The sequence below is a fragment of the Rhagoletis pomonella genome, unplaced genomic scaffold, assembly GCF_013731165.1.
Source record: "Rhagoletis pomonella isolate Grant_MI unplaced genomic scaffold, Rhpom_1.0 Rhpom_scaffold_00017, whole genome shotgun sequence".
Classification (NCBI taxonomy): Eukaryota; Metazoa; Arthropoda; class Insecta; order Diptera; family Tephritidae; genus Rhagoletis; species Rhagoletis pomonella.
This window is the reverse complement of record NW_023458571.1, coordinates 4,070,569-4,079,822: the sequence shown is the minus strand read 5'-3', so window position 1 is coordinate 4,079,822 and position 9,254 is coordinate 4,070,569. Positions and strand designations below refer to the sequence as shown.

Below are 9,254 nucleotides of genomic sequence, written 5' to 3'. Positions count from 1 at the left end.
ATTTGCTTTTGTTTTTGTACGATTTTTCATGATACAAATATGTCGCCAACATGCGTGACAACAACACAATATGTATTAATAAATACCACAGCGGCATTTATACTAATTTTACGATTAAGATGACAACGCAACCTAGAACAACAACAACAACAGCAGGGGCTAGAGGTAGCAGCAGCAATAACAACCAAATTAACTACATGGCTTGATAATCGGAAATTCCTTTTGTTTTGCTGTACATAGTGAAATTTTTCAAATAACTTTTTTTTAATATATCGAAATGACAAGCGACCGCCAAGGGAATGTTGTTGGCGATGTTGTTAACAACGGGTGATTATTCGAGTTGCTGTTTTTGTTGTTGTTATTGTGCTAGCTGTCGTTATAGTTGAGCATAAAAAATAGGGGAAAAAACGAAGAAACAACTAAATAGATAACTTAAAAGGTATGCGTGCGTTGGAGTGTGTGCCTATTTTGATTGGAGGCAGTTTATTTTCGCTTTAAACTAATTAAGTTTTTTTCTTTTGTATTTGGAAAGCAACATTTGTGCCTTTAAGTGAGCCAAACGAATGAGGCCAATGTGATTAGGCGTGGCTGGGCAGACGCAGGGTGTGCTAGATGGCATGTATCACACACATACACTAGGCGACAAATGAAAGTGTACAACTTCTTCTAATATAATATTCACAATTATTTTCATGAAAATTTTTAATCATTGATTATTTATGAAAATATAGTTCATTATATAATATAAAACATGTAAACCAAAATTTTACACTTATGTATCTAAAGTTCACACACATTCAAAAAATTTGCATCAAAATCTGAAACTTTTTTAACTTAATCTTTAGAACATTTTTGGGTGTGCAGTTTTATAGGCCATACAGTTTTAGTCTAATGAAGTGCAAGTTTCAAAGTTTTAAAAGTTCACAAAATCTCAAAAAATTTATATAAAAATTTTAAACTTTTTATTAAGAATTTCGAGAAATTTTTCGCGTATGCCGTTTTATAGTTATAAAAAAAATGCAAAAGCAGTCTCCAAAAAACTCTCAAAAATCAACGCAAATTTTTAGCCGGTTAAAACTTGCACTACATTAGACTAAAATTGAATGGGCTACAAAGCTGCATACCTGAAAATTCTCGAAATTCCGAATAAAAAGTTTAAAATCTTGATATACATTTTTTTTTTTATTTTGTGAATTTTAAATAAAGTCTGAAACTTTGGTTTATATGGTTTATATTATAGACTGAACTATATTTTCATAAATAACTAAAGCAAAAAATGTTTCATGACATAATTGTGAATATCTATTATATTAGAACAAGGTGAACACTTTCATTTGTCGCCTTGTGCAGGCATACATATGTATATGCATTTGTGCATATTATGTGCGTCGTGTCCATGCGATTAAGTATGTATGTATGTATGTATATCTCAGTGTATGTAACATTCGAAACATTTACTGCGGCCTGTGGAAATTAGATTTAAGAGCATCGCGTCAATGTGGCTGGGAGTGGGTTAATGCAACGCTTAGCTTGTGCCACATAAACTATTACACTCGCAATCAACATTAAATTGTATCAAAAAGTATTTTATGTACCTTATAATTCCTCAGACATTTAAGTTTTCTATCACTGAAATTTTCTGCTCGTGGGGAGGCAATTGGGCGAGGAATGGCCCTCGTTGGAATTTATGTTCGCCCACATGGCTATGTGTACATATAATCCACTGTTTAACAACAACCTGACTTTTTAATTACTTTTGGCATTATATTTATTTCCTTTGTTTCTTGCTTCATTTCTCTTTTCTTTGTTGTTTTTTTGTGCTGTAAATTTTGTTTTCATTCCATTGAATATTTCAATTAGTTTGAGCTTTTATTATTTGTTTATGTACACATAGGAAATTATATAAAAAAAAATGTTTAGTAAGAAAAACAACAACAGCTATGGTACATATGCAATTCAAACTAAAGCAAAACTGAAATTTGTAACAACATCTGCCCACAGTAGGCCCACTAACTAAGTGGCAGGTTGCTTATTTGGCCTACTAACTACATACGGCTGGATTGCCATTTATAGTCATTTCAGTGCAACCACAACTGCATGTACACCCATGTGTGTGCGTACATTCGTGTTTTCCCACAGCGGTTTACTGCCCCAGTTTAACAAAATGCTTGTTATGAATTTTTGGCGATTATTGACTAACTAGCAGTATATGTACATACCCCGCAAACATATTCTGAGCGCTCAGAATATATGAGTCGGAAAGGAGTCCTAGGTAAGTAAGAAATATGAGTTTCAAAAACAAACATTTTTTTACTCGTATATGAATCTTTTAGGAGTCATATATGATCCAAGTTATGAGCCAGCACTTTGTGCCAGTATAAAAACAATAACGACTAGAAATTTATATCTAAACTTGTTTATACAGATATGAAAAATAATTAGGAAGGAAAAATAAACAAAATTTAGCTGCAGCAACAGCTATTACATGAATGCTGCAATATATGAACATATGTATATGTGTATGCGCAGAGGTTCGTATATAAATATCCAACAGTATTTGAAATGAATTCCTTGATAACATGGCTCTAAAGTAAGTTCATAAGAGAGTTGAAGAATAAAGCCAATAGGAGTCACAGAACAGCATACAAGGAGCTCCGAAAGTAGGCATTTATGAGGCCAATAAGAGTCATTTAAGAGCTTCAAAAAGAGTCCAAAATGAGCCGTATATGAGGCCAATAAGAGTCTAATATTTTTTTTTTTTTTTTTCGCGGGCAGGGGGTCGAAAATGCCTATTGCATCATCAAAGCTGTCGTCACAACAATGGTATGTCCGGAGACTAAAACACTCCCCCCGAATTGGAACCGTCGCCCACCCTGGGACCACTAATCGCATTGCTTCAGGGTGGCGTTCCATATTTCTCATTAACTAAAGTTCCCTCGGGGCACCTGCGTCCAGGTCCCGCTTCTTGACTCTAAGTAGGTATTCTGCATATTTAGCTATGTTCTTCCAGTTAGTTTCGCTATGTAACATGGCTTGGATAACGTTATCTGGGTTAATTGGTCCTACCAGGTCTTGCAAATTATTGCGCTTCCCATCTTTTGCATCCGAAGAAAGTGTGCTCTTCCCATTCTATACAGGTATTTGCGAAAGTAACCATGCCCAGACAGCATTTGTGTAACGTAAAAGTTTACTTCGCCATGTTCTCTTTGTGTCCAAAGTTTTAGGTCTTTTATTAGCCTGGCCGTCCATCGGCCGCGGCTTTCGTTTTGCCACCTATCTTGCCATAGTCTTAGTGTGTCGTTTCTTACTCTTTCCCTTTCGATGTCACTTGGTTTCGTTTGCGCCTTAAGCTCCCACATTTTCTTGCGCTCGGCTGCTAGTAGATCAATGGGAACCGTTCCGCTTATCACGAGTATTGCCTCGCCGGACACTGTACGGTACGCAGAGGCTACTCTTAAAGCTGCAGTGCGATGGGCTCTGGAGAGTATCTTGCAACGGTTATTTTTCTGTAGGGTGTCAGCCCAGATCTCCGCTCCGTATAGCAAAATATTCAAGGTTGTGGACATTAGAAGTTTTCTTTTACTTTGGGTCGGTCCACAATATTGGCCATTAATCTGCTTAGATAAGCCGTTGCCTTTGCTGCTTTTGCGGCTGCGTGCTGCATTTGTGCCCAATACGTTAGCCTGGGGTCTAGCCTTACACCTAAGTACTTTATTACTCTTTGTGTCTTTAATGTAATGCCGGTCAGTTTCATGCTCACTTCTAAGGGAATATGCTTCTTAGTTAGGAGTATTAGCTCGGTTTTCTCTGCTGCAAGTTTAAGACCGTGTGAGTCGAGCCATGACTGTGTTCTTATCATAGTCTGATTTAATTTGCGGCGAGCATCTTCGGTGTCTCGTGCGGTGATCACTGCGGCAATGTCGTCAGCGTAGCCTACTAAGTATGTGTCATCAGGCATCTCAAGGTTTAATATTCCATCGTAGCTGATGTTCCATAGGTCTGGCCCAAGAATGGAGCCTTGTGCTGCGCCCGACGTGATCGTCATTTGCCGGGGTCCATCGGTGGTATGGTATAATAACTCCCGGTCTTCTAGATAGCTTCTAACCATGAGCCTAAGGTACGTGGGTATGTTGTAGACTTCTTCTAGTGCGTGTGTCATATTTTCCCATTTTGCGGTGTTGAAGGCGTTGCGAACGTCTAAGGTTGTAAGCAGGACTAGCTTTTTGTGTTGGTATGCGGCTTCCACTGTTGTTGTTACATGTTTTATAGCTCCAATTGTAGATCTCCCGGGCCTGACCCCGTACTGTCTTGAGGAAAGTCCGCCGCCGCTGGCGATAGCCGCTTCTATTCTAGGTTTTAGCAGCCTTTCTAAGAGTTTTCCAGCTGTGTCCAGCATACATAGTGGTCGATACGTTGATGGTGAGTCAAGGTTTCCCTTTCCTTTGCTGATTAAGACGAGCTGCTGCCTTTTCCAAATTTCTGGGAATATTCCGTTCTTGAGGCAGGCATTGTACATGTTTAGAAGCACATGAGGGCGTTCTGCGGCGATTATTTTTAGAACTTCTCCTGGAATGCCGTCTGGGCCTGGAGCTTTCTTGGCCTTTATTATATTTGTGGCAGCCTTGAGCTCTTCTGCGTTGAATAGTGGTGCTTCTTGAGGAACGATGATAGGCTCAGCTTCTTTGGTTAACGCGTCATGCGTGGGAAAGAGTTCACTTACTATATGGTCCATTTTTTGAGCGCTAAGCTCTGGTGGTTTTGCCATGGCCCCAAGTTTTTTCATTACCACCTTATATCCGAGACCCCAGGGATTTCTGTTTATATCTTCACGCAGTTCTTCCCACTTTCTGTGCTTGCTGGCCTCGATTGCTCGTTTGAGTTCTTTTCTGGCAGCCTGGTATAGTTGTGCCTCTTCGATTGCAGCGCTCCTACGCCTGGCCCTGGTGTAAGTACGCCTCAGGTGGAGGCACGTTCGTCTGAGTTGAGCTATGTTTTCCGTCCACCAATATGCAGGTCTTTTGTGGCGATTGCTTCCGGTTTTTGGCATCGCTTTGTTACAGGCGCTGGAGATCATTTTCATTGTAATCTCTACTGTTTCCATTGCGTTCTTGTAAGATGAATCTTCTGAGCCATGCGCATCTAGTTCAGATAGTAGTGCTTTCCTATTTAATTTCGAGACATTCCATTTGCGAGTGCTACATTGCATCTTCGTTCGTAAACCATCGTTTGTGGAGTCTATTATAAAGGAGATATATTGGTGATCGCTACCAGTGTAGTCTTCCAATACTTTCCATTCCTTTATGGTGCCTGCTATGCCTTCTGATGCTAATGTAATGTCTGGCGTGGTTTCCTCGCATCCTGGTCTTCGGAAGGTTGTTGCTGCGCCAGTATTGAGCACTATAAGTCCGAGTCGGGCTGACATTTCTAGCACGCGTTTGCCTCTGGAGTCCGTGTTTGGCATTCCCCACTCCGTGGCTCTTGAGTTTAGGTCTCCTGCCATCAGAAAGGGTCCTTCCAAGTTCATGGCCGTATCTTCGATGTCGTCGAGTTTATCTTGGAAGTCTTGTATGCTGTCGCTTGGTGTCAGGTAGCAGCTTATTATTTTTATATGGTTGTGTTTGGCCCAGACGTGGCCGTGTCCATATCCCTTTTCCGAGATGTGCATGCTGCTTGCGGGAGGTACCCATATAGCAGCGGTACCACTGCTGTCTTCTATCCAGATCCCGTTTTCTTTTTTCTTATACTGTTCGCTTATGAATACAAGGTCATAATGCCGCTCAGTGATCATCTGTGTCAGTAGCGCGTCAGCCGTTTTACTTCTGTGCATGTTAGCTTGCAGGACATTCATTTCTGGCACCAGTTTCTATATACTAAGCATCTTATGGAGCTTGGGATGTGATCCAGCTCAGTGTATTTGGCTTCCGAGCACAGACAGCATTTTGGTGGCTTGTTGCACTCTTTTAGCTTATGGCCTGGTTGGCCGCATTTTATACAGAGGCCTTGCCCTCTTCTGTCCGGGCCTTTGCAGCCCCCGATTAGATGGCCGGGGCCAAAACATCGAAAGCACCTCTTGCAGTTTTCTTTGAGTCGCACTCTGCAGTTTATACAGCCGATTTTGATCCTTGCTTGCTTTATTATTATCTCTGCTTTTTCTTCATCGAGCGTTACGAATGCCCTCACTTGTTCTCTACTGTTGGGAACGGAGATGTTGATCTTCATAGCTTTGTCGTATCCTTGCAGCATACTCCTTACTGAGTCTTCGACTTCTTCTTTTGTCGTTAAGGAATCGAGGTCTTTTATTTCAACTGTGGCCTTTGGTTTAAGGTCTGCTACAGTAGCGGTCTCTCGTAGGGTGCTCTTTAATGTCTCGCAGAAGGTTGGATTCGCCGTTTGCCCCTTCTCTAGCTCCAGTAGTACTGCTCCAGCCCTTGTTTTCCGGATCCCCTTCAGCTTAACTTCGTCACTTGATTTTAGCTTACTCCGTATATTTTTCAGGACATCTGCGTAGCTGTTTCCTTCTGCCGGCTTAATCACTACCGCCTCGGAGAGCTTTTTAGGCTTAGTGGGGCCTTTTCGCTTTTCGTTTGCCTTCTTTTGTCTCACATCCTTGTTCGGGGATTTTGGTTTGCCTGGCGTGTTTCGTTTCCCATCCGGTTTCTTCGCCTTTAACTTCTTGTTCGTCACTTGTTTCCATTCCCCGTCCTTTTCTCTGCGCGCTTTCTGGGTTGGCTGCTGTTCTGGTGGGCTTGTCGCTCGCCTTTTCGATGGTGTCGTGGTGTCTGTCAGGTTAGCCGGGGCAGCACGTCCGATCTCTTTTTCTTTCATTTTCCAGTTCCTGCGGTAGCTTTGGATGATGTCGAACATTTCTTCTAGTTGGGCTGCTCCATTCTTGACCTCGAGGCTGATATTCTTTTGTTTCGCTATAGCTTGCTTGATATTTTGGACGATGCTCTTGCATTTTTCCAAGGACTCCTCTTCTGCGAGTTTCATCTTGATAATAAAGTCCTGTCGTGGAGAGATAGGACCTGGCGTTGTCGGGTGTGCGGCTGGCGAATTGTATTTCTCGTGTCTGGAGTTTTTGGTGCCTTCTGTTTCTGGGCGTGCTAAGTCGACCAGGTCCGTTGCTTCTGGGGCGCGGACGGCGTTAGTAACTCCTTTTGCTTGTTTTACCTGCAACGTTGGTGTGCTTTGCAGGACTGGCGAGCGCAGGGTTCTGCTGCTTCTGCGGAATATGCTCACATTCTCTTCTTGTATAAGAGCGCTGTGTGCTTGTTGTTGTTCATTTTGTGTTTGTTGTGGTTTTGGTGTGTTCATTTGCTTATGGGTCTCCGCTTTAAGCCGCTATCTCCACACGTAGCACAGTCGCCTTTGAGTGTCCCCGAAGTTCCCTCCTCAAAAGAGCAGGCCATCGCGAGGGTTGTCACAATTCCTTATGGGATATTGTGTTCAGAGCCAAGGACAGCGCAAAACCAGGAGTTAATCTCAACTGGACCTGTGCGGCCAACTAAATGGCGACGTGTTTCGAACGTACTTGAAGACCTGCCAGGGTTTTAACGAGACGGAGGCGATTGCAGCATTAGCCTGCCAGCCGTTTCAGTGAGGTGTCACCCTCACTTACTAAGGTGACAGAATACTGTTTTCACCAGCCCAAGAGTCATACATCAGAATTGTTTTTCCAGTATACCGTAATCAAGATCTTACTGGTCTCGATCTTGATGGGCGTTCGCCCAGAGTTATCTTTTTATCTTACTAATTTTGTTGATCCCTCGTTGCACTGTTGCCTCCCTCTCTGGGGTAGGTACTCCCTCGGAGCAATCCCTGATGAGGTTTGGGAACGCTTACTTAAAGGGCGGCGAGTACTCGCCCTGCCACTGGAGTTTCCTAGGGTGCGTAGGGCCTTTTCAGCCAAACCCTCCACTCTAGCCGCTCTTGGTCGGGGCTGCTTATTGGTTATTAGCGGCTAGCCTAACAAGTTAGGTCGTCCACAGCCCGCCACGCTGTGGCCACGGGTGGCCTGAGCTCAGCCAAATAAGAGTCTAATATGACTCATATTGAGGCTCATTTGATGTATGAATTTAAGCTCATATAGGTCGACCTTCGCAGGAAGGGAAACACCATGATAAAAACATTACAAGGTAAATTCATTCTCTCATTTCGTCGGCCATGATTTTTTTCTGACGTTTGCCAACATTTTAAAATCATATAAAATTGAAAATAAAAAAATTAAATTGTTCACAATTGTTGTTGTTTGAGATTGAAAATGAGAATGTGTGTGTGAGTTTGAGTTTTGATTTTAAAATTATATTGTTGGCAAACGTCAGACTGCCTCTCAATGGTTTTACCTTGTTATGTTTTTATCATGGGAAACACCCTCATTTCGGACTCTTAAATGAGCTCATAATGAGCACAAAGGCTCCGAAATGGGACTCCTTAAAGACTCATTTACGACTCCAAATGTTTGCTTGGTACATACTTACTATGTAATGCATATGCTATGTATATATACTAAATATCTTTACGAGTATGCTCTCGTTTGAATACATTATTTCTTTTATGTAATAAAGATTTAAGGAAATAGCTTCTGTTTCGAAAACTACAATGAAAAATTTAATTACCCTTAGGGCCTTTTCTTTTCTATTCCAGATAGATTAATTTTTTCGTCACTGTCTTAAATTTTTTTAGATTATACCACCTCGAGGTTACAACATTTATACATATTCATCTGCTAATTATTGTCCAGCAATTCTCTTGCCGAGTATGCTTCGTTCTTCCAGGCTGAGGTATTTGCGATCCTCAAGGCCAAGGACTAAATACGTGGTGGAAAATAGGTGGAGGGGAAGATGTTTACGTATCTGCAGTGACAGCCAAGCTGCACTTAAGGCATTGGCCAACCTTCTAACTACTCCCAAACTAGTTCAGCAAAGCAAGCCTCGACTAAGTTATGTTGGTAAACACTGTACCAGTTTTAGCGCCAACCAGATTAACAGGAACATGAAAATAGTACAATGGGCGGCATATAGTCTGAGTGCTGCAAGCGTTCTTTTGCGACTGGTTCCGACCAAAAAAAAAGGCCTACCAAAAATGTAGACGCATTTAAGATAAGGCGATCTAAATATTAAAAGTCGAGAGCATTACAGTCAATTTAATTTCAAAATATATAGTAAAGGCATTTTTGACAAAGCCCTTTACTTTAGTGATTCCGGGTCGTTCAATTCCCGAACTTTTTTCTGGCAATGTCAGAAAATGCAGTTCTT

General features: G+C 41.7%; 1 protein-coding gene across 3 annotated transcripts in view; it reads left to right on the top strand.

Annotated features, from left to right (window-relative positions):
• LOC118749524 (CUGBP Elav-like family member 2) overlaps positions 1-9,254 on the top strand; it is a gene marked incomplete at its 5' end in the record, with an annotated part of 442,012 nt that overhangs the window by 354,792 nt on the left and 77,966 nt on the right.